Genomic DNA, 26596 nt, shown 5'->3' with positions numbered 1-26596 from the left:
AAAAACTCATAACATCGTCCTTGTATGGAAACCTTTCTTTCACAGCTGCCGAGAGCCGCCTGCAAAGGCTGAGGGACTGTTTCTCTGTTGCAATTGCTTTGTTAATCCCCCCTTCCCTAGCAAGCGATCCCAGCTGCTTGGCTTCTGTACCTTCTAGTTTGTGACCATCGGCCCCACGATCCCAGCATCGGAGCAACCAGCTGATGATGTGCTCCCCTGGTTGACAGGTAAAATCTTTTCGCATATTCTGTAGCTTTGTTGAGATCCAGGGTTAAGACGTCACTTCTTCTTCCTCTTCTTCCTCTGATTCACATACTAATAACTCCTGGTCTGATGCTGTCCTGGGTGATGAGTACATTGTTTCTTCATCTTGCTTCATCTTTCTTGCCTTTTTACTTTTCTCCTTGAGTACAAGGGCAACCAATATTGGCACAATTTGGTCCTCTGGTGTAGCTGCTGTACTTGGAGTTGGATTAGCTGCGCTGTCTGTTGTGGTCAAAGTTTGAGTAGCTGCTGTACTTGTTGCTGGGGCTGGTGTAGTTGCTGTGCTTGGAGCTGGAGTAGCTGTGCTGTCAGTTGTGGTCGGAGTTTGGGTAGCTGCTGTACTTGTCACTGGGGCTGGTGTAGCTGTTGTGCTTGGAGTTGCAGTAGCTGTGCTGTCTGTTGCTTTGCCATCAGATCCAGGGACTTTTTATTCCTTTTGAAGGTGCTGGATAGTGTTGAACAGGGCTCTGTAAACATAGGCCAAGCCCCAGCACGTTGCCATGATTTCTCCGTCTCTGGTATGACCAGAATGACAACACACCTCATTTAAGTGTTTTACTAATTTTTTCTGATTTTGTACTTGTTCAGTGGTGAAATTCCAAAGCACTGGAGTGACCCACTGGCCTAGATACTTGCCCATACTATTGCACACACCCTGCCACTCATGACTGTCCAGCCTCGGGGAAAAACTCTTGGTCCTCTTATATCGTTGTCTAACCCTAGACAAGCCCCAAACCCAACTCTGCTCAGCTCTTGAAATCAGATGAAATGGTTGTGGGTAAAACACACTCTGTATGCATGCCAACATGGTGATCCCCATCGCAATCAGCAGGCAGGTCTCAAGGGTACCTAAAGGCCATTCAAAACCTTCAGAACTCTCAAATGATGCTGTAAATGGTCTGGTGGGGGTGGGGCTGGGAGCATAAGGGAATGTCTCTTTCACGGGTTGACCACCCGAGGAGGGGAGAAAAGATGTGTAATTGTTAAACACTTCCATTATATACCTGCCAAAGTATAGGGGTGGTGACCACACTGGGAACGCAAGCCAGATCAGTTTCATGATCAATGATTCTATTGTATTACAAGTCATTACCATAAAGTACAATGAAGCAAGAACCTTAACCCAAGGCCCCCAGCTGATAAACACTAACACAGTAAATACTGGCTGTAAATAAGGTACAACATGCTGAAACTGTGAAATCAAGAGAACCAACTTTGAGAGCCAATAAATCAGCATTGTGACAAGTGATTATTAATCCAAAACAATGAATGCTCATCACAAATATGATTAGACACAGTCTGGTCAGATCTGTCGTTACCTCAACCCTTCATGGCCCCATTGGGCACCAAAAAGAACTGTCATGGTTTAAGCCCAGCCGGCAACCCAGAACCATGCAGCTGCTCTCTCACTGCTCCCCTTTCCTCCCCCCAGGTCCTGGAGGGATGGAGAGGAGAATCGAAAGGATGTAACTCCCACTGGTTGAGATAAGAACAGTCCAGTAACTAAGGTATAATACAAATCACTACTGCTACAACCAATAATAATAATGATAACGGAAATAACAAGGGAAGAGAATACAACCACTCACCACCCGCTGACTGATACCCAGCCCAACCAAGCAGTGATCTAACCCTTTTGGGGAACTGCCCCCAGTTTATATAGTGGGCATGACGTGCTGTGGTATGGAATACCTCTTTGGTTAGTTTGGGTCAGTTCTCCTGTCTCTGCTTCCTCCCGGCTTCCCCTCCTCCCTGGCAGAGCATGAGTCTCAGAAAGTCCTTGGTCAGAGTAAACATTACTGAGCACCAACTAAAAACATCGGTGTTATCAGCGCTGTTCCCAGGCCGAAAGTCAAAAACACAGCACTGCACCAGGTACTGAGAAGGAGAAAAATGACTGCTACTGCTGAACCCAGGACACCCTGGTATCCTTGAAACTGCTGCACTCCCTCCCATCTAAGTCCACACTTCTCCCACATCCCAAAACCAGCAGCCTGCAGGTAGCACTGTAGCCTGCCTAGGCAATTAATTCAGAACCAATTTAGCCAGATAATAAGTGTCTACTAAAGTTCTCAAATTACCAGAAAGATAGTACTTATCAGGTATTAGAAGAAAGTTGCAGCAACTTGGTCAATTGCTGAGGTGAGTAGCTTGAGAGAGGACGCCTTCAACACCGGAGCCGGGGGGGAGATCAGCGTCCAGGAGCCTCAACTCAGAGCAACAAGAGCCACCGAGGGAGCCTCAAGTCCTCAACAGGACCTGCCCAGGAGCCGGCAGCTCAGCTGACGCCAGCAGCTGGCTCACAGGGGGCGGAGCCTGAAGCAGCGGCACCAGCCCTGACTGGGTAAAAACCTGCCCCAGGGAGCGCGAGCGACCAGGAGTGCGGCGAGGCAGTTTGTGCGGGATGGTGGGAACTCGTCGTATGATCAGGGCCCGGTCTGGGAGCTCTGCTCTGGCTGCCCCGGCGGTGGCCAGACTATTACCCACTCCTGGTGATCCATGTGGGTGCTAGGGATATAGACAGTAGTAGCCTGGGGAACATAAAGAAGGACTACAGAGCCCTGGGGGAGGTGGTTAGGGGCTCTGGAGCTCAGGTGGTGTTTTCATCAATTCTCCAGGGTACAGGGGAGGACCTAAAAAAAGCTAGGAGGATTGGCCAGGTTAATAACTGGTTAAAAGGGTGGTGTCATAGTCAGCGGTTTGGGTGTCTTGAACACGGGACCCAAGCTTGTAGGCCAGGTCTACTGGGGGCTGGTGGAGCTGGTCTGATAAAGAAGGGAAAGAGCAGTTTTGGTAGGAGGCTTGCCAGACTGGTCAAGGAGGCTTTAAACTAGATGTGTTGGAGGAGGGGGGCATCATTCCATCCCAACACACCCAGTCAGTTGCCAGCACCTATAATAAATGCCTGGAGCAATGTAGAGATATCCCAGCTGCTCCAGCCAATGAGCCGGCTTCAGTTGGAGCTCGGCTCAGATGCCTCTGTACAAACGCCCGTAGCATGGGGAACAAACAAGAGGAATTAGAGATGTGTGCACGTCTACGGGGGTGTGATATAATACGCATCACAGAAACATGGTGGGATGGCTCCTACGACTGGAGGGTTGGAATGGAAGGTTACAGGCTCTTTAGGAAGGACAGGCCTGGCAGGCGGGGAGGGGGAGTTGCCCTTTATGTTAGGGATAGGCTGGAGAGTATGCAACTCTGTCTGGGGACAGGTGAGCAGTCCACAGAGAGTTTGTGGGTCAGGGTTAAAGGGAATATAGCTATGGGAGACATTACTGTGGGGATCCGTTACAGACCGCCTGATCAAGGAGAACCTGAGGATGAAGCACTCCATAGACAGATAGGAAAAGCCTCACGCTCGCAGGCCCTTGTTCTCATGGGGGACTTCAACCACCCTGACATCTGTTGGAAGGACGGTATAGCCTGGCACAAGCAATCCAGGAGGTTCCTCGACTGTGTAGAAGACAACTTCCTTCTGCAAGTAATGGAGGAGCTGACAAGGAGAGGTGCCATGCTTGACCTTGTGCTCACCAACAGGGAAGGGCTCGCTGGAAATGCGATGCTCCAGGGCAGCCTTGGATGCAGCAATCATGAGATGCTTGAATTTGAGATCCTCAGGACAGTGAGAAGAGCGTGCAGCAAGCTCACTGCCCTGGACTTCAAGAGAGCAGACTTTGGCCTCTTCAGGAGCCTGCTTTGGAAGGTTCCATGGGATACAGCCCTAGAGGGCAGGGGGCCCAAGACTGTTGGTTGATATTCAAGGATCCCCTGCTGCAAGCTCAGGAGTGTTGCATCCCAACTAGAAGGAAGTGCAGCAGGAGGGCCAGGAGACCTCCTTGGATGGATAAGGAGCTGCTGAGGAAACTTAGAGGGAAAAGGAGACTTATAAAAGGTGGAAGCAAGGACAGGTGGCATGGGAAGACTACAGGGATCTTGTCCGAGAAGCTAGGGACCAGGTTAGGAAAGCTAAGGCTCAGCTAGAATTAAACTTAGCTAGAGGTATTAAAGATAACAGGAAGGGATTCTACAGGTACATAGCAAATAAAAAACAGACTAGGGAGAACGTAGGCCCCCTCAGGAAGCCCTCGGGAGAACTGGCTGCACAGGATTTGGAGAAGGCTGAGGTTCTGAATGACTTCTTTGCCCCGGTCTTCACTGGCAAAAGCTCTGACCAAATCACCCAAGTCTTGGAAGGCAGACGCAGGGACTGTGAGAATGAAGACCTTGGGCCCACTGTAGGAGAGGAACTGGTTCAAGACCATCTTAAAAATCTGAACGTGCACAAGTCCATGGGACCTGATGAGATCCATCCACAGGTCCTGAAGGAGCTGGCAAATGAAGTTGCGAAGTCACTGGCCACCATATTTGAGAAATCATGGCAGTCAGGTGAAGTTCCCAATGACTGGAAAAAGGGAAATATAACCCCCATTTTCAAGAAGGGGAAAATGGATGACCCGGGGAATTACAGACCAGTCAGTCTCACCTCTGTGCCTGCCAAAATCTTGGAGCAGCTTCTCCTGGAAGGCATGCTAAGGCACATGAAAATCAACAAGGTGCTTGGTGACAGACAGCATGGCTTCACTAAGGGGAAATGCTGCCTGACCAATTTGGTGGCCTTCTATGATGGGGCTACAGAACTGATGCACAGGGGTAGAGCAGTTGATGTCATCTACTTGGCCTTGTGCAAAGCATTCGACACTGTCCCACACGACATCCTTGTCTCTAAATTGGAGAGACATCAATTTGATGGATGGACCACTTGGTGGATAAAGAACTGGCTGGATGGACACACACAAAGAGTTGTGGTCAATGGCTCAATGTCCAGCTGGAGACCACTAACGAGTGGTGTCCCTCAGGGATCTGTGTTGGGACAAATCTTGTTCAACATCTTTGTTGCTGACATGGACAGTGGGATTGAGTGTGCCCTCAGCAAGTCTGCCAATGCACCAAGCTGTGTGGTTCGGTTGATAAGCTGGAGGGAAGGAATGCCATCCAGAGGGACCTCAGCACGCTTGTGAGGTGGGCTGATGCCAACCTTATGAAGTTTAACCATACCAAGTGCAAGGTCCTACACCTGGGTTGGAGGAATCCCAGGCACAGCTACAGGTTGGGCAGAGAAGAGATTCAGAGCAGCCCTGAGGAGAACAACTTGGGGGTGTTGGCTGATGAGAAAATGAACATGAGCCAGCTTCAGTGTGTGCTCCCAGCCCAGAAAGCCAACCGTATCCGGGGCTGCATCAAAAGGAACGTGACCAGCAGGTCGAAGGAGGTGATCCTGCCCCTCTACTCTGCTCTCATGAGACCTCACCTGGAGCATTGTGTGCAGTTCTGGTGTCCTCAACATAAAAAGGACACGGAACTGTTGGAACAAGTCCAGAGAAGGGCCACGAGGCTGATCAGGGGACTGGAGCACTTCCCGTATGAAGACAGGCTGAGAAAGTTGGGGCTATTCAGCTTGGAGAAGAGAAGGCTGTGTGGAGACCTCATAGCAGCCTTCCAGTATCTGAAGGGGGCCTACAAGGATGCTGGGGAGGGACTCTTCATTAGGGACTGTATTGATAGGACAAGGGGTAACGGGTTAAAACTTAAACAGGGGAAGTTTAGATTGGATATAAGGAGGAAATTCTTTCCTGTTAGGGTGGTGAGGCACTGGAATAGGTCGCCCAGGGAGGTTGTGGGTGCTCCATCCCTGGCAGTGTTCAAGGCCAGGCTGGACAAGGCCTTGGGTGATATGATTTACATAAGGTGTCCCTGCCCACGGCAGGGGGGTTGGAACTAGATGATCTTAAGGTCCTTTCCAACCCTAACTATTCTATGATTCTATTCTATGATTCTAACTAACCCAGGATTAAGAAAATTATACCTGCCCTCCACCCTGCCCACAGAGTCTCTGGGGAAGGTTATTCATTTGAGTTTTATCTTCAAATAGCTGCATGTGGGTATTGAACAGCCTCAGTACCTTGGCCCTAGGATGTCTGAAAAGCCACCTACGATCTCCATCATTAGCACTTGGATTAACAGAAATTAGATTTTTCAATTTATGGGAAATTTTGATACTTCTAAAACAGATTCACAGTTACATGAAACCTTGTTAAAAGCACTAAACAGTACTTCTCTAGGGGAGAAAAACTAGCTTCAGGAAACTTATTTAGAATGCATGAGGTTTCCTTTGTGCAAATACAGCATCATTATAAAATAATAATTTATACAGACATGTTTTAACTTGATCTTAAAAAATTAGTTGAAATAAAATATCTCCTCCTACTTTAAAAATTATAAATGGCATGTGCTGCTTAGTGCTGACAGAAATAACTCTGTCACACAATAAAGTAAGTAGCATTCTGCTGTAGAAAAGGATAGCGATATTCTGAGTTTTGAATAGGCTAAATGTGGATTTTTCAACTATTCTAGTACACCAGCATAAGCAGGACTCATGACAGAAATACCAACTGGTATTACCAGATATTACCAGACTGGGTAATATCCAAAAGGTTTTGAGGTATGATGTTGAAATATAAACTTTTCTTTTTGAGTGAAATTATTCGCATTTCTCAATATCTGATGTAGCCTAGGAGCTTTATAAAAACAATTCCCTCCCTGTATTTTTCCCTACTTCTTGCTCAAGAGCCCAGGAAAGTACAGGGTGCCTCCCACCTTTTTTCTGCTTTAAGGCAGGCAGAGAAAAAGAAGCAATTCAAAATCAGAGAAGACCTAACAGAAGTCCCAAAAGAGATCTAAAACTAATTTTCTTTAAAATATTCAGACTTCATTTCTATTTGGAATTAAAGCGAAGATCAGTTTACATATTTGTGTTGTTTCTGATGACAGTTCTATGGAATACATACAGACAGAAATTCACCTGTTTCTAGTGAGAAAACATCTACCTTTCTCCTTCATATGCTCAGAACCCAGGTAACATCAAACCTCCTTTGTGCCACCCTCCACAGCCAGCAGCTTGGGGACAACACACAAATGGCATAAGCCAGGAAGGGAGCTAGGGCTCCCTGCAGTGAGAACAGGTTCAGTTCTGTGGATTTCTCTGTGTCACGGAAAAATCACACCAACAATTTCTATAAATCACAATCCAGATGGGTTAGCAACAAAAGTTGGACTGCTTTGCATACTCCATATCTCTGAACATTTTTTTCTCTGGTAATGATATGGTGAAGAAACCGATGATCATAAATATGGAGTGTATCACTCTGTCCTTTAACTCCCTCCTTATTGCTTTTGAAACATAATACATGCATCTCAAATAAATTAAACATGTGACATATAAAATCAGTTCATGCTTTTGGGGAGTTGTCAAAATCCTGGGAAACCAAAACGTTGAAAATCACTTGTCAAAACGTTCCTGGCTGAAGTAGTTAAGCTGTCATCGACAGCTTAAACACTGTTTATTTGAATATGTAAAGCAACTTTTTGAAAAACCAAAAGTACAGACTCTGTTAATCAGAGTTCTTTCTCCAGACATCTTAATTCTACTTCCCTGATCTCCTGGGAAAGAAAACTTCACATGAAGTGCAAGGCCATATACACCCACAGTGAAGTAAGTACACTGCTCTACTAACACCACTGATTTGACAAAGTATGGCAATGGTATTACCATGGTACTACAGGACTATTACTCCGCAGTGCCCATTATTTGAAATGGAATTTCTCTGTGCTTACCACAAAACAGCAAGTAGCATTTTGCAGTAACACGATAAATAACCCATGTCATCTCTGTATCTACACCTTTTGCCGGAACAGATACAGAGCCAATCTAAAAACAAATCTAAAAGTGCTATAATAATGCTGAAATGACATGCCTCTTAAGCTGTTTACAGCTGACAGACTAAGTGAAATGGTATGACAAGGAAGAACACAGTATGTGTTGACAGCCCTGCTTAGTTCATATTTGAAAGACAAAATTAAAGTCGTACTTTCACAAGGTGCAGAATTCTGCTCACCTGAAGGACATTCTCTAAAGCAAGGCATGGTATTAAGCCTCGGCCATCCTCCTCCTCCTGTCTCCCATTTTTATGTGTAGGCCACTAAGTGGCACACCTCAAAAACCAGTCCTGACTGCCTATCTCAGTAATTGCTTGTGAAAACGTATCATTTAGGATACTATGAAGAAAGTAACAGCAAGAGCAGCCATAATTGTTCACCCTCCGTAATTTAAGGGAGCACAGCAGCATATGGGCAGCATTTAGCTTTTCTTACAGCAGGCAGCACTGTTAGGAAAGAGCAAACATCAAAGGCTGAGTACAAATCCCCTCTATCCATAGAGACACCTTTCACTTGATTACAGGATACGAGAGAAAAACATAAAAACCGCACTGAATCCTGAAAAAAAGTAAATAAGAGCTAAGACAGGTCAGAGGAAAGGGCTGGAGACAGACGCTAGGAAAAAAAAAGACTGGTTTGGCAGTACTTGCACAGCTCTACGGCAAAGGGAGCAGGGAGGCCCAAAGGACAAATAGTGGCAAAAAGCTGGCCTCTCATTTTTAGCTTGTCCTTGCTAATCTATGGGCTGGCAGTAACAAGAGACTGTCAGCAATGTGAGAGCAATTTGGTGGGCTCACTCCAGCTACTCTACCTCTAAAAAGAGGTTTCTTCACTGCAAAAGTTCATGCTAATACTTGGCCCCTCACTGTTAGAGGCCATGGGAAGCCATGAACATTCACCTTCCCTCCCACTTTGAGTGACTCTGTTATTGTACAGTAGATGCCCTGAAGAGAGAAAAGCCAACATCTGCTAGTCCTTTCCTGTGGATAAGCCCAGGGATTCAGCTGCTAGCAATGCCAGTCAGTCCAGCTCTTTAATGAGCCCTGTAATTGATGAAAATTACCCCAAAAGTTGCCAAATGAAGTCATCTTCCTGAGAGGAACTACCAGGAAAGCATTAGGAATATTCTGCACTTGGAGGCATAGGATGCATTCACACTGGAGTGGCTTTACCAGCTCAGCTGACCAGGACCAAGAAGCTGCACTGCCTGTGTTCAAGGGAAGCCTGGCTGCTGTTAGCCTTCCTTATGCATAAGTGGAGAGCTGGCTCCAATTGTAACTTTAGACCAGACTTAGTATGCAGCAGTTCCTGATGGTTTCTGTTGCTGCTCCACGCCTGGAGGCCACAAGCTGATCATGAACAGGGGCTGTTCAAAACTTCTGGCTGAAGCTGCAGTTCAGGAACCAGAACAGTGCTGAGTGGAAGTGTTCTTTCAAATTAATGGAAGTTTTGCCTACATATTTCTTCCCACACATGAAGGTCATCAAATGTTTGTGTGCCAAATGTTAGAATTGATGCCATCCTAATGAACTCTGAAAACATTTTCCTGTCAAAGCAAATAGAACAAGTTGACATCACTGATCCCAGCATCGACCAAAGAGGAAAAACAAACAAACCATCAGTTAAAAAACTAGAGTGTTTTTTTTTTTTGTTCTCTAAGTTCAAGGATGTGAGTCCAGCAGTGCAGTGACAAAGGGGAGCGCAGTGCAGATGACAAAAGGGTTATGCTCACTGCAAAGGAAGTCAGTCCTGAGGAAAAAAGATTATTTCAGCATCAAGGTCAGCAATACCTGGGCACTACCTCCTCCTAGCATTTGGCACACGTGAGATCCCTCAGTCTGAGCTGCACTGGGTTATTACCTGTGACGTGTGCCATAGGCACCTGAATGGAGAGTAAAACCTACCAATAAAACTCGTCAGAAGCTGCAAACTGATTACATTCTTAAAAGCAACCAGCAACTCCCAACTTCTCTACCAAGAAACTTCTTCTTTCCTTTTGGAGCTGTCTGTCCTTGTGGCCTCCTCTTCCATCTCCCAGTATCCAAGTATCTATCCATCCAAGGATCACCATGGAATGGGAACCCTGCTACAATTGGATGTAAATACGAAGGAGGTGCATCTTACAGATATACTGCTAAATTGGGATTAGGGAGATCCAGACTAATTTCTTCCTTCTGACACGATTCCTGTGTGTCCTTTGGCAAATCTGTAAAATGATTCCACATGGGAAATAACCATACCACCTCCTTTGCCTCTCCAGCTTGTTCAGAAATTTGGGACAGGGCTCATCTTGCTGTGCACAGTTTCTAGCCAAGAAGTGTCTGGTCACAGTCTCTCTGGTTAGTTCAGTGGTTCAGCATACAACTAATTAAAGCTAATTTCACTATTCACATGGTACAGAGGAAAAGATAGACACTCTGCAGAATACAGAGGGGGTCTGCAAGCCTGGTGAAAGCAGCTAGGCACCAAGCACCGCTGAAATCCCCAAGACAATGTTTCTCCTCAGCTGCTTTGGCCATTTTCTGAAGGAGATTTTTCACAGAAATTGCTACAGGGTGGAGGTCCTGTTGAAAAGTACAGGATTAAATTTGGGAATAATGACAGAGGAACTAGAGCAGAATTGAAAGAATGAAATGTACTTTGTCACTCCCTACATCAAACCCATTTCCATTTTATTTACTGTTTTAATTTCCAGTTCTCCCTCTGTCACCACCCATGTTTTTTTGAACTGAAAAGTACAGTCTCAGCTCCCATTTCTCCAAAAGTCAGTTGTAATCTCAGTCACTCTCCAGCCCTGCAGTTTTCCTTCTCCTTGACAAGCCTGACCACTTAAATTTCTATCAGCTCAGATGTTTACCCGCACCCCTTTCTGTTCCCATCTCATTTCTTCCCCTTCCAGTTTTTGTGATGCCATCATACATCTATGCCAGCACACAGAGTATGCAGCAATAGACATATAGATCCTGGCTGTGTTCAGGAAAGGGGAAAGGTTGAAGTGAATAACATCCTGCGTATGAATGATTCCCCTACTTGCTATACTACAGTGAGCTGTGCTTTCATATACTGTGATGGATGTGAGTTATGGGTCACTCCCTCACTTGTGAAAATAAATGTATAACACTTGGCAATTGTTATACTGTATATTCCAAAATTCTGTCACTTAGGATTTATACACTTAGCAAACCAATCACGTAAACAATGCAGGTACAGCACAACAGCTCTACTACCAGTTTTTTTCTTGTTGAGACAGACAGATGCAAAAATCACTCTTAGGAATAAAGTGGTGCTACATTATCCAGAGGGGGACATTTTATGGACAAAATGTTTATCATATCCAGAGTTTGCCTTGGGTGCAGTGGACTTAGCATGTGTTAAGTAATGCTTAAGTGATTTGCTGAACTGGCCTAATAGCAAAAACTACTCCTGGCTTATTTGCTTATAAATACATTTCAAGGCACTGATTGAAGTCTGTAGTGCCCTAAATGGTCTGGGATCCAGTTACTTAAAAGATATCATCTCCCTTTATAAATCTTACGTGGTAATTCAGAACCACCAGTTGTTCTTGCTTTCTTTTTCTGGGTGGACAGTGGGGTGTCTTTAATGGGAGATGCATGAACCTGGAACCTGTCCTCATCAGCTTTTGCACACAAAAGTGCTTCAGAGGACCATTTCAAGGAGAAATACAATGCTGGCCTCTTCAGTGTGACAAACATCAGTTAATCTCTTGAGTGATCGTATGAGCAGCTGGGGGCCTGGCTGTGACTGGCCATGTGTTCAGGAAAGCGATTCCAGAAACCATTGTCTCTTCCTGCTCTAACCACAGAACCAGTACAAGGGCTGAAAGATCACGCTCTTGCAAGCACCACCTGTCCACAAGGTCTGAGCTACCCTGGCATCCAGGTAATGTCACAGAGAGCCCTGGCTGATCACAGTTGCAGCAAGGCTCCCTTAAAATACTCGCAGTGCCATCAGCACGTCTTAGATAATGAGAGTGGGTCCTGGCCATGCATATTGTATTTACAACTATTTCTTCCATTTCAGGTTTATTTTAACTGGCGTGAGCTGCTGAAGCAGTGGATGTCCTTATCTGCTTTCCTCAAGGGAAACAGATACATAAAGTACAGAAGATTGCAGGTTTTTAAGATTAAATGCTATAAACACAGATTAAATTATATGCTTTTTATCCCTTTAAGGAGCTCTTGTTCATGATGTTCTGTTCCAACTTTCCAAAATTATTTCTACTTACATTCACATTTAGAAGCATTTAAAACACAGCAAAGAGGGAATGCATTTGCAGACATAACTAGCAACACAGAACTCGGGTCTGCCTCCAGCTCCTCCCAAATTACAGATGGCAACAGAGGAAACACCCAGGGCAGCTGAGACTACTGAAGGCAGGGTTTGCAGGCCCCTCCATGGGGCACCAACAGTGAGGAAAGGTGATCTTGGCACAACCTCTTCACAAAAAACACTTGGGAAAAACAACAAGGAAAACATTGCCTTAATCTCTGTTTCCATGATGCCAGCAAAGACTGTTTGATCACTTTCTTGAGGGGAAGCTTGATTACTTGTCTTTGCAGTAAGGCTGCCCTGATGAAAAGGAACTGAGAGATAACAAATAGCCACCCACAGGGTAACAGCTTCACTAGGTTGTTTTGGGTTTGCTTTAGTTCACTGGCTTAAAAAGGTCAGCAACATTTCATCCTGAGAACCATATTAGAGAAGTAACTTTGAGAAAAACATAACTAACCTTTGGAGTTCACTGTACCAGGATATATCATTGATGAAGTGTAAGAGAGAGGTTTAAATATTTTTTCAAAGGATTGTATATAAGCAACTCTAAGGATGGAATCAAATACTATCAGTATTTTCACTATAGAGAATTCACTGGTATCAGCCAGTTAGCACTGTGCTTCTGGGAATCAAGAATGAACAAAACCAGGGACTAATAAAAAATTCTTCACACACCAAACGGTAGGTGAATATGACAGGCAAAACCAGTAATACAAATCCAGACTGCTTAAAGACTTCAGAAATAGCCATCCACAGAGGCAGGAACAGGAGCTACAGCTGGTGAACGGATATTTGACTAACTTTCTAGCTCCCAGGTGATGGCCTTTCACAACCTTAGAAAGATTAACCAAAAGTACATAAACCCCAGCCTGACCACAAAGGCTTAACAGGGAAGCTGAAAGCAGCATACATATAGAGAAGATTTCAAATGGAAAGAATCAGTATCCAACTGAAAACATATTCTTTTACCATGCAGGAGACTCAAATAGCTTCTGCTAAGAACCACCCAACTGACAAGCCTGTCTGAGAATCACATCCTTTAAGTGACTTCTGTCATATTCAGAAAAAAATGAAAAATCCCTGTGTTAGAGGGACAGGGCAGCAGACAGGAGATGTGAGACATTTGGAATGTGCTGACATTTGGAGTACTTTGAATCAGTAAGACTCCCAAGTCTCCTTCAAGACAGAAGGTTTGAAATGTGCAACTCATCTTGAACTTTCAGGGTTATGGCTGCGAGAGGGTGTGGTAAGGATCTGTGCAGACAGGATGCCACAAGTTCTCCTATTTTGCTACCATTAATGTCAAAAATAAGAAAGAAAACACACCTGTAGCACTACTGGGTGCATTTTTCAGCAAGGTAGAAATTGTGTATAAATCTATTTCTAGTGCTGTGTAACTAACTACCTGGCATACACTGGACTCTATCCTCAGCAACATAACCTCATGTTCGTATCCTCAGCATCCTGGATCCCTCCTGCTCACCAATCTATTCCAGTTTTGAATAGGTAAGACTTCAGATTTGACCTGAAGGATCTTCACAAGATAAAAACAAAACCAAATCAAAGAAAAACCCATCTGTAATTTTGGCTTTAACACTTCTCTATACAAAGCCAAGATGTCGTCATATGTAATGCTGTGGAAAAAAACCTCAACAAAACACTAACAAAAGCCCCTGCAGCCTTGTGAAACACAGAAAGGGAAACTATACTGTGAGCTCTGATAGTAATAGAAACATAACCGGATTGATTCTAGAGAATTTATTGAACAAAATTTAGTTAGGATCTTTTTGTTTTGTTTTAACGATTGCACACCACTTAATTTTTATGAGCTCGATTATGCCTGTAAGGCACATTCCAGCAGAGGGCTGAGGTGAAAAAGCCTCTCCAGGGAGGATGTAGCAGAAGCAAAAGCCTCTGGGACGTGCAGGAGTTCATCTAATCCTTTCTAGGCATGTGTTTGGCATTACCTAGCAGCTCTCATACTTCCCAGTGGAAAGCAAATTTGTGGGCCCATGGCTAGGAAGTTTCTGCCTCCTTCAGCACACTGCGCCCAGGTGTGATAGGAGGCTGATCCAAACCGTCCTTCAGGTATAACAGCTGCAGACTTCTTCATGAACAAGTTATTAAGCCTGGGGACCTGGTCCCTGCACCAAAACCTGGGCTTTCTCAGGAAGGACAGAGACCACTGTGCTTCACGTATCCTGATGTAGACAATGCTGTCAAGTTTGTTTTTAAAAACTTGAAGTTGCTCACTCTAGGCAATGTATCATGATTTAAAACATTAAACTCAGACCTAAAAGTTAACTGCTCCTCTCATCTGCCCAACAGACCAAGCCGTAACTGACACTGAAGGTCACGAACCCTTCTTCTCCCCCAGTGACAGAAAAAAGGGCTGGTACTTAATGGTCAGGGGGATTATTGAGCAATATTATACAACCCTATTACACTAACCTCCTTACCCCACTTAAGCTTAACTCTTTCCTGAAGCAGAGACCAGAGCTCTGCCTTTTCAGGAGGCAGTACGTAGCACTAAGCCCAAGGGCTACTATTACCTCAACCTCCTGATAAGCAGGTGCTTCTCATTCCACTTCATTTACCAGATGAGAGGACTGCACACTTCCTTAGCAGAACAAGCTTTTAGTGATGGGGAAAACACTAGAAATGGCATAAAACATTGTTCATAGTATTTGGGAACCTTGGAACAACTTCAAATTCCACCAAATGTTAAAACTATTTCAGTTCCACAAATGCAGCTTCCTTCTCAGTGCTGTTGCATATTGAAATGTACACACATTTCCAGCAAACAGGTACGAGTCCTTGTTTTAATCCATTAATATGAAAGCATTTCCCTCATTCTCCCTTTTAGAAAGAATTCTGCAGTCTTAAATTGCAATGTGCACCACATGGGCTTCCCAGAGTCTACCGCTGTGGTCCCTGCAGCAACCAACCAACCAACCAACCAACCCTGGGTCTATGCAGCAACTACCACCCCAGGCTTTCTGGGGAGAGGTGCCACAAGCCTGTGTCTGAAGTGGTCCAGGTACCAGGACAGCACCTCCAGAGCAGAGCCTGGCATCTCCCAGGACAGCACCCCTTGGCTGCCTGACCTCTCTAGTTCAGACACAGCTCTTCTCTCCCTCCTTGACTCATCTCTTTGGGGTGACCCAGTGAAGCCTACAGTGCAGGGGCAGCAGAGGGACAGACCTACTGCTTATGTTTCTGGACTGCTCCAGCTGAGCTGCCCCATTTCCTCCCCTGTGACTTGTCCCTGTACATAGAAGTTGTGCATGTTGGGCATTCATTCCCTGTTTTTCTCCCTTTTGCCCATACCTTCCCTCTGTTTCAGATCCCACCCAAATAAGGAGTGTCTGGAAAATGTGGACTCTGGGCAGGTCAATGGGGAAATTCAAACTGAGTTTAGGAACAAAAAGTACTCCCCCACCCCAAGAACCATAATGCGTAAGAAATGCCCATATTTACAGTTAACTTTACAAATCACAGTATCAAACGGGTCACCAAAATGCTTGGGGTAGCTGTCAGTCTCACAGTTACTGTCCTGTCCATACTGAATTGGCAGCACCCTGCAGCACTCCGCTGTCACGCAGGCCCTGGAGCAGAGCTGTGTGCCAACTCACAGCACTGTCACCCAGGAGGGCTCCTCCAAGGTGAGGGATAAAGGAACAGCAGGACTGATACTGTGTCTAATGTGGCACAAGGTTCCCTCGGCACAACGTGCCCCAGCTAATGAACAGCACTGCCCCAAGTGCAAACAAGCTGGGAAAGGTTCTGTTTTCAAAGCAAACGTATTGCACTTCAATGAAGATTTTTTCCCCCCTAAAAAGTTTTAATATACACACTAAATTAAGCTTGAGAAAAGGGGACATTTCATCTTTAATCTATTTACTTCTGAATATTTAACATACAATTCTGGCACCAATCACCAGATTTAACTGGAAAATTACTCACTAATCTGTTTGCTTATTTGGAATAATTGGGTAGGCTGCCAGGGAAGAGGATTTCCTACCCTGTTTAATATCTCAGTTAGTAGTCCAATTTCAGCTTGGCGGCATAATTACTCTGACAGAGCTGTAGCCACAGGGCCTGTGAGTGGGGCTGCTTTTTAAACCGTAAATTATGGAGGATTAGCATTTATGAATTTTAAATCAGGGCTGTGGTAGGAGACACTAAAGCTGCTTAGAGCTTACAAACCACTGCATTCAATCACCAGTCATTAACACATTCCTTCCCAGGACTTTCTGCAATCACATTTAATAAAAAGATATTTCTAATTTACTCTAGAACATTGTGGCTCTGTGTCTCCAGCATAACACCAGGGATACGGAGATTCACTTTCCAGGAAAAAAGCATCACAGTTTAACCTGACTCTGATTTACCTCCCACATGAGATGTTAAAAGACCTATCTCCTCTGCTTGATTCCTACCATTTCTTTTTCCAGATGGAAAACATGTGGTTTGATCCCCACTATACTTAAATAATCACAAAAATTAAAAACTGCTGACAATCAGAGCTGCAATGTGGCTGATCAGCAGAGATCTGAACTCTGCCATCCCCCTTGCTCAGGAGCTTTGGCTTGTGAGCTCTCCACTGTTGTGTTTGCCTGTCAGGCTCACGATGAATCATTATGGGGTAAATCCTTCCTTTGATGTAGGCATGTAACTTCTTTTAAGGCCAATGAGAGTTATGTACATGCACTGAGGGCAGAATATTTTATGCCCTGAAGAAGGAGTCTTAGAGATAAAAAAAACCTCTGCCAAAAATCACACTGCTTTGAACTCCGGAGTTGCTCCACTCGGGAGTCTAAAGAGCTCTGAAGCCCTAAGACATGCATCCAAATGCAAATGCTGAGCCCTTCCTCCTACTAAACATGTGCATCTCCCCCTCTGCTAGCCTGCAATTCAGCAAGGTATTGAAGTTAGTGCTTTACATGACTGTTTCAAAGACCAAAGACACACATAGAATACCTACAATTTTTACATTGAGAGTTTTCATATATTAAATTATATCTATATCTGTTAATAAAAATAAATAGATAGCCACCTACCATAAACCAGAACAAAGACATGCATGAAAGTTTGGGTTTTATACAGATAAATAAGAAAAGCAAGAAAAAGGGGCAAATTGGTCAGAGTAAAACTTGATACAGCACCTGCCATTAAAACTTGAAGAAAACACAGGCAATTTTAAAAGGAGCCTGACTGAACTCCCACAATATCCCTGTGTAATTATCCAGAAACTCAGAGTTCTGAGCTCTCAAAGCCACCTCCAGAAAGGGACAGGAAGAATTTCCCTGCCCTTGCACAGTGATGGGGATTTGTATACACTCCTCAGAGTCTCTCAGCATTGACCTCTGACACAAGCAGGATACCAGCTGATGATGCATTACACTGCAATCAACAGCGCTATTCACTGAAGCAACCAGATGATTTAAGATTCCCAAACCTCATTGAAAGTCACTGGAAATTAGGCACTTTGAAATAGTCGACAGTTTTGAAAATGCCTTTTAATCTCCTAAATTACTCATGCTTTTGAAAACTTTGCTCATGCTAAGTACTTTGGGGGCCTCAGTCAGTGAAAGCTAAACTGAAAGACTCTAAGGAAGGACCATTTACACAGAACCTTGCTCAGTTCTTATCTCTCTTCTATCCTCCTAGCAACAATAGACAGAAGGAAGGAGCTCTTGGCAACACCAGCCGTGTGCCAAGAATTTATCTGACAGACTGGCAGGTCCCCAAACCATATTAAGGCTACTCAGACAGATGAATTTTCTTCCCTCCTGTGCCAGAGCAGACTTTTTTCTAGCTGACCTTCTCCTTCTGAAGGCTGAGTGGTGCCACCACTTCTCCCTCAGAAAGATACAGTCCTTACTGCTGCAGGAGGAACAGTTTGATCACTCCTTGAATAGTGCAAATTGTCCATGTCTCCAGCACCAGCTCCATGCATTGCTCCTCCTACCTCTTCTTTCCTGCACGCAGCTGAAAAACACTTCCTAACTCTACTTTTGATTGCCCCACAGTATTCACACTGATGCTAACTGTACATGCATTCCATGGGTATGCATACAACAGAGGGACAAATGGTATAACAACCAGGCAGAAGAAATATCTCTTTGGCATTCAGAGGCTGAGCGGTGATTCTAAATGGTTTTTGTCCCTCTGAGAAACAGCTTCGGGCAAAGAACAGACACACACAGGTGACCATAATGAAACGCGCACCAGAGTATATATTTGCAACTTTTTCAGTCTAGGACATGATTTGAGATTTGGGTAGGTGGCAAGACCTTAATGCAGAGCTATGTCTGAGCCTGGTGCATGTCAGGAAAGGACTCACCTACCCCCTAACAAACTAGAGCAGTGCCCAAATTCTAACACAAAGGGCTGCTCTTTGCAGGTAGAAACAGAGTGCAGCAACTCTCTCACCTAAAACATTTCTTCAAACGCACTCATCCATATCATCTATCATACTGTGGGGGTGGAAAGAGGCATGATACAAGGAGCTAAAAAAAAACAAAAAAAAAACATTTTAGTAGTTGTACATTGTTTGGGAAAGTGTGTGGGAAAGCACCAAACAGCAGGACGTACCCCAAAGGGCTGTTTGGGTTGGCTTTGGGAGAGTTGCTGTGATCTCTGCAGAGACAACGTAAGGGCTACAACAGAGACCTAATTCAAAATTTTGACAATCAAAGTCTGAAAGGAAGAGAAACTAAACAATTTGGACTCAACACCTACATAGCATCTATAAGCAGCTTCAACTCCTTAGCATTTGGGCAAAGAGCTAGAGCACTTTCCTATTCCTCTAGTACGATGTAATTGTTAGCTGAAAATGTAAGCTGCAGCCAGAAGTTACGTATTAGTCCTCATAAATCAAAGAAAAATATCCTCTAAATTTAATGTCTATATTGTAATATTTCTAATTACATCCAAATCTTTCTTCATCCCACAGGGTTTCTCTCTGTGGCTCTGAAAGTATCTCAAAATTTGCAAAAGAAGAAAACATTTCTTCCCCCAAGGCAAGTAGGAGGGAGGGAGTTTTCACTTTATATATAAGCGACTGACAAAACTTTGACTTGGAAATCTCTCTTCAGTAGGCCTAATATGCTTCCTGTGCCTGAGAAATGTATAATGTATAAAGCAATCCTGCCTGCCTCATCCTCAAAGCCACCTGAACAATCTCCTTTCATTGGCCATGGGGCTTTACAAGCAACATCTCTGTACAACCAGGTGGCTTGGCATATGGCCATGCTTTTCTGCCACTGCAGCTAGAACCATTTTAGACTTATATAACTTTTCCTCTAAAAAGTTTGTTGCTGGCAAACAGAGTCACCACCATTTCTCTGACACAGGAGAGTAACCAGTATTGCTCTGGGTCCCTTCCAATGCTGTACTGAGATATTGAGCCCTTCTCACCTTACACCTTGTTTGGAAAAATGGTCAGGGAGATGCTATGGAGAGACCCTGAGATAAATCACTTAAGAGCTATGATCACAGGTGGTTATACTAAGCATGGCATCAGTAGCAAAACTGCAAGAATATGCCAATATACATTGTTTAGCTGTGCAGGGAAAGATGGAAGGTAAATAATACAGTGATAGCTGCTAGAAACTAAATGTTCTTTTGCCTGAAGGAAAAATAAAAACCTTTGCAGATGCTGGTGCATGAAGACCGGTAGCATGAACTACATGGAGTTCAATACTTAGGAGGCTCGTAACCTGTATAATTCTATGTTCTGCAAACTGTAGCCTTTTGGCATTAGCAAGAAGGGAGCAGAGATTTCAGGTTGCTCTAAGGGAGGAAGAATCAGTTTAACTCATCTCACCCATCCAGTGCAGAAGGCCTTGATGACTGTGGAAGACAGGTTATATATCTTTCTGCAGAAAACAGATCCAAACACAACCTTATTCAGATAATTTTGTTGCCACCAACTCTAAAGGCCACAGTGCATTCGCCTCCCAAGCTCTGCTTCATGATACTATGAAGTCAATTGGTTCACATTGGATTTTATCTTGGTTTTGGTCTTACAGCACATGGTGAAATTGCTGTCTCAAAATGATGCAGCATGTTGAATACTTTGCCATTACCTTTCATGTTCATGTGTGAATTTTCCTTTCTTCTACAGAGTCAAGTAGTTAACAAGTGATAGCTGAGACTATTTTCATAAGTGTTAAGGGGATAGCTAAAGAATTGAAGCTTGTGAATCATTTCTCCTGTATAGCTTGATATACCTATATATTGTGGAGAGCATAATCTCCTAAACTTCAGGTTTAAAAATAATGCTCTCATTGGAAACCACGAGGGACTCATCAATGAAAAATATACTGGTCAAGACTGTAGATCTGTAGAAATTCTGAGAGACAGAAGATCAATGAGCATGCCACCTAATCACACCCCAGACAGCAAAAAACTCAGCACTGTCCTAGGAGCACCGGAGTCACAGGAGGAGCTTTGCAAGTTTGTCCATGCCTGTTGCATGAAGGAAGAGGAAAGGCAAATGGGATGTGAATCCTGAGAGACAACCAAGCCAGGTTAGAAGAACACCATGCAGATACCACTGCAAAGGTCCAAAAACTGTTCAGGACACATCTGTCTTGCTACAAGAGGTTAAATGCCACCCTCTGCTTCCTGGTTTAACATGGGGGAAAAGCTACTGAAGTAGGGAGGAGAAGGGGCATCAGCTCAATCTCATAGGAGGAGGTGCTGCAGTAGACGTCTTTGAGCTTCGTTTTCTATACAGGGCTTAGTGCATATATTTAGTACACTGGTCTCTGTGTGAAATTAGCAGGTTTTTACCACGTTCAAATGGAAAAGCACTTCAGTTTCAAAGTTCTCTTCCTCATATATCTCCTTGTGTATAACAAAGACAATTTCTTCCACAGACAAGCTGAGAGAACTATTAAGGTCTTTTTTCCTTTGCCAATTTTTGCCAGATGGTACCAAGACAGATGCTCCTACTGGAAATACACTACTGAAGGAAACTGCCCTATGGAAAGGGAAGTGCAGTGTACTTAAATAGGGTCCTCTGTAGGGGTCCCACTCCAGTATCAGTATCACTCCCCAGGCATCATGAGAGAGCAGGATGCTCTCTCTGCTCTTCCTGAAGCTTCTACTGTTAGTATGCACAATTCTTGTTTCTATATTGTGAAGCTCCAAAAAGCCTCCCTTCATCTTTCAGCTTGAAGGCTGAAAGTTTTAATACAGAAAGTTTTAATAATGAGACTCTTGAACTACATATTACAACTGATCTAACACACCGAATGGATCCCAGGTCAGATCCTCAGCTGGCGTGACTGACTTCAACACAGCTATAGGCTGTTTTATTCTGCCTGGGGATCTGCTCCTCTACAGCTAGTGACATCTCAATTTCTTTTTTAATAAGCAACAGGCCCTGTTATAATGGGATATATGGAAGGAGAGATCTAAAAGCTTATAATGTGAAAATTGATTATCATGTACTTTAGACTATTTCCTGCTGTGCCCTTTGTTTTGGTATGCATGTTTCATTTCATTACTCTGAGCTGTTTCACCGTCTCTGAACTACACTATGAAATACATTAATTATCTCATTATCTTTGGGGCAAAACCTTCAGTCCTTCTTAAAAACAATATTTGCTGAAAACCTGTTTCAGGCTTCATTAGGGATTTCAAGTGTGATAAGAGAAGACAGGGCTGCAGCTACATCAGACCACACACCAGTTAAAACTCCAGTTCTGTTTGTGCTTTTACAACTTAAAATACCAACAAAAATGAACACACACTCCCCCCAAAAAAAAAACAAAAAACAAACAAACAAAAAAAACAAAAAAAACCCAACAAAACAAACAAATAACCCAGCTCAATGTGGGTTTGCATTTCTTTTCTTTTTAATGTTCAAAATAAAATTGCTCTCAGGTTCCCAACTCATATGTCAAAGTGTGAACCCACAGGAACTTTTCAAGGCTTAGTCATAAACTTCCAAAATAGAGGAGAACAGAAACGACAGGTAACTTTACTTATAGCCCTTTCAGAAGGTGCCAAAGAAACATGGCAATGTCAGCATCCTGAATTAGCCTCTGTATCAGATAAAAATAATACTTCTATTTACATGAATAAATCTTAATTAAGATAATGTCTTCTCAAAGAATGAAGTAGAGGAAGGCAGAAAAAAAACCTGTCACACACTCTCCCACTTTAAATTTAGGATTGGGTTGGGGTCATTTTGTAAAGAAAATGATGTTCCAGGCAAATCACAATTTGTGAAAGTCAAGTTAAAGTAAAAGCAAAATTCCCCACTGTCCTCACAAGATTTCTTGCCCTGCTCTTTTGTGAATACAGTAGAATGGGTGATGGATGGGAGGCTGCCCCTTTCTAGAGTTCTTGCTGGGTTTTGTGATAACTCATTATATTTCTTTCTTTACAAATAGCCCCATTAATGCTCCAGAATTGAATGGAATCATAAGGCCTGAAACATCCCACTTCCATTCCGGTAAAGCTAGAGGTATTGTTTCATGAATTACAGAGCTGCCAAAACCTGATTTATCCAAGCAAAGCCTTCAAGGCCTGAGTCACAGATGTTTATTTATTTATTTATTTAGGATTGTAAAAGAAAATACTTTTTACTGAGATAAGGATGATATAACCTAGCTACAGCTTTATTTAAATTGAATTATGCGTCTTTTATATTTCTTCAACAATATGGTTGATGGAAATGTTTTAGTCCTTGTTTTTTGGGGGGGCTGAACTAAAAACCTTATTAAACCTTTTCTAGAAAATTTACAAAACAGAAGAGAGCCAAGCTTCTTCAAAGTCTCTGTGGCCTCAAAACCTTATATATTCTGAGATTAGATGTCACTCTTAGTCAGATGATTCTAAACAAGACTACTATAATCCTCTCTGTTATGGTGATATTTATTTTTGTCTGAAAAACTTCAAAGCAGGCCGTGACAGACAATCAAAATCAAAATTTGCATTCCAATGAGAGTTTCTTTTTAATAAAAAAGAATAATTGTCACAGCTCTCCTGTAAAGGAGAACTGAACTCGCTCACTTCCAGTTTTGGGATTCAGGGTGTGAGGTTTATTTTATTTTTATCGCCTTTCAGTAAAGTTTTTGATACTTTGAGCACCAAATAAATACATCACTGAAACCAAACCATTTAATCTTTGTTCAGAATTTTCCCCAGAGTTAACAAAACAGGAATCACCATCAATACATAGTCCTACAACTGCCTTCCTGGGTGAATATTCCATGGAGACATAATGTTTTCCTCTGGGAACTGGAGCGAGTTTTCAGTGGCAGCTGAGACCACATGGGCAGTGAACAAATCTGCTTTTCCTAAATGTGCACTCTTTTTTGAACATTTTTTGCTTTTTGTGTTGGTGGTGGTAGCGGGGAGCTCTGCCTGTGGACCAGGACCTCAGCATGGCAAAGCCTGCATCACGTCAAGACATCTGATGCTCTACAGGCATTTGTGACATCTCTTCAGGGCCAGTCAAAGACACCCTGTGCTTCTGCTTCCCCTTACAGGCCTGTATGCACACAGCCAGGGCTGGCAGCTCACCCGGGGAAGAGCTGGAACAGTGGTTTTGTCCAACCTACCTCACTGCCTGTGATAAACTGCTTTTGGGAAGGAGAGTCATTTGGTAGGAAATGCGGCTCATCCCTGGGTGCCAAGACCACTGTTGGCCAGCTCTTTACAGTGGCTGTGCACAGATGAGGGAAGGTGCTTTTCCTTTTCCGAGTAAATCATCGGCCTGGCTAGTGTCCTTGATGTAGCACAGATCTCTTTGTCCTTTCCCAGGATTACTGTTACTTTGCTTTCCATAGTATTAACAAAAAATGAAATACCCAGAAATAATGCATTTAACTCTGTTCATAAAGCTATACTGGGGCTTCCAGACTCCCAGCTTTTACCAAAGTATTGATGCTGAAATGGCAGTATCATACCCCTGTCTGAAGCAAAACTCCTTTGCACTACTTCAGGAATCCTCCTCTCCTCTCAGTGATACACACAGGTAAAAATGTCTGCACGCCCCACAGGTGGGACTGCTGAGATTTTGTTTACCTGTTAATAGCTTACAGAAGTGGAGAGTTTGAAGACCCTGAATCATCAGTTTCTCCAGTAACTTATTTAAACTACAAGTTAGGAAACTCTTTGCAAAGAGTTGCCATATGGAAACTGAGTACAGCTGCAGGAGGAAGGGTGAAAAGCAGCACAGTTGTGAGGGTGGTCTAACAACTCCACAACACTTTTGCCAAGAGCTCTGGAAAGGGCTGAACAGAAACAACTACAATAGAAATTGCCCTAGACTCCCACTTACTTTCATGATAGCTTTGTATGAGAGGAATCTACTTCACCCCCTAGGAAATGAAAGGCAGTGTAGGACAAGTCACCAAGAAACTAGGTTCTCTGGTGGGACATTCTGCAGAAGCAGGACAGTTACATTAGTTTGGTATAAGCCAAAGAGGCAGCAGCTATTGAAGAATATCAGCTCACCAGCCCTAAATGGTCACTAAAATCCCTCTGCCAGATATGGTGTTTGCTGGCAATTTTTGGCAGGGCTCAGCTGCAGATTTGTGTAGTCCGCTATATGCAAAGCTGATTTTGCACCTCCTTTGTTACGTAAACAAGACACTAAAACACATCTCTCATCCTTTAGGGCAAAAGGGCTGCCTGTAAACTGCAAAATCTCACTTCCGTGAGGCAGGCTGGTCAGCTGGTACACCCAATCCCTTTCCAATTTACTGGAATATATTTTTACATTTCCTTTCCAGGCAATATAGCCTGGCCCATGTTGATTCTCACTCACAGTTGCACAATTGCTTTGTTAGCACCTTTATTTTTTTCTTAATGGCTTTAACAGTGGTCTGTCCACAACAGCATGGTGTAGAAACACATATGAAGAAAAGCTTAAAAAAAACCCTTTGTGACTGCTCATTTCATGGGCTGCTTTGATATTCTGATCTCACCCCACTTAAGTACAGTTCTGGAAAGTGAAGGACAGTGGGGTAAGTCAATCTCAGTTAAATGCTGGCTTTGCTTATTTAACGATGCAATGGGCACACTTGGCTGTGTTCACTAAAATCTTGTTTGATACCAATTAAGCCTTAAAAAGAAAAAGCCCACTCCATTAACAGTCTGAATGCTTCTCAAACTCACTTTGCAGTTTATTTTAAAAAGACTCAAAGTTGGATGAAACTGCAGAAAATCTGCCAAAGATTCAATGAAAAGGGCTGATTTGGAACAAATGGTAGTTTTAATAATGACAAACCTCTGCATAACTTTAAAGTGGGCTCTAAATCTGTCTCTATCCTCTTTATACCTTTAACTTCATCTTGCATAAAGCACTAAGCACAATTTTCTTCTTGGAAACATCTCTTATAATTGAAACTTTCTTAAAGAGCTACTTAGCGAGAACAGTCTGATTTCAGAATATTAATTTGCTTTTCTCGGGCACACCGTCTCTATTTCAGACATTTCATCTGGGGCCTGCTCAGAGTCAGCCTTCAGTTTTGATAGGAATGTATAGCCAAAGTATTTGGAAGAGAAGCAAAAGAAAGAATGTTTCCCTTACCACCAATGCTATCATATTACTTCATTGATCAGCAAGCTTTTATTTCATGCCTTGCTGAAACATAATTTTTGATGCCATTTACTCCATTGGTAAGAAGGGCTGCTTTCATTTTTGTCTTTTAAAACAAAGCAAAAAGACTGCAGTAAGTAGCCCCACGCCTGAAGCCTGTCTTGTTTTATTTTATTTTAAGTTTTTTGGATTTTGATTCTGAAACTCCCACAGGTCCTAATTCCTGCTGAATAAGAGGATGCTTACACCTCACTTGCAAAAGTACACCACAAGTCTGGCTTGAAAAAACATTGTACGTAAAAGCAGAGACAGCATTTTTGCTGAGGGCTGACAGAACACACCCTTGGGACAGCAGGACCCTGGTGGATAACATGACAGACATCAAGCAGAAAAACAACCACTTTTGGGGAGCTGCCCTGACAAAGCTTCAAGTGGCACCAGGGTACCTATTATGACTGCTCCTCTATTTCTAAGCAAAATGATATCAAACACACAGAAAAGATAGCCAATAATGAGAAACTTGCAGCTGTTCTCGAAGAAAGACTTTTTTTTATTGTACCCCAATCCAAAATACTTTAAACCAGTTTTATCAATAGCGATAAATCAGTACGATGATATGATGTCTCTTTAATCTTTTCTAAAACAAAATTTTTTGAACTTTTGAGCATGGCCTTCCCAAATGGGTTAGGT

The sequence above is a fragment of the Pezoporus occidentalis genome, unplaced genomic scaffold (assembly GCF_034315485.1).
Source record: "Pezoporus occidentalis ecotype Australia unplaced genomic scaffold, CSIRO_AGI_Poc_V1 ctg214, whole genome shotgun sequence".
In the NCBI taxonomy this organism is placed as follows: Eukaryota; Metazoa; Chordata; class Aves; order Psittaciformes; family Psittacidae; genus Pezoporus; species Pezoporus occidentalis.
Note: the sequence above shows the minus strand (reverse complement) of the source record.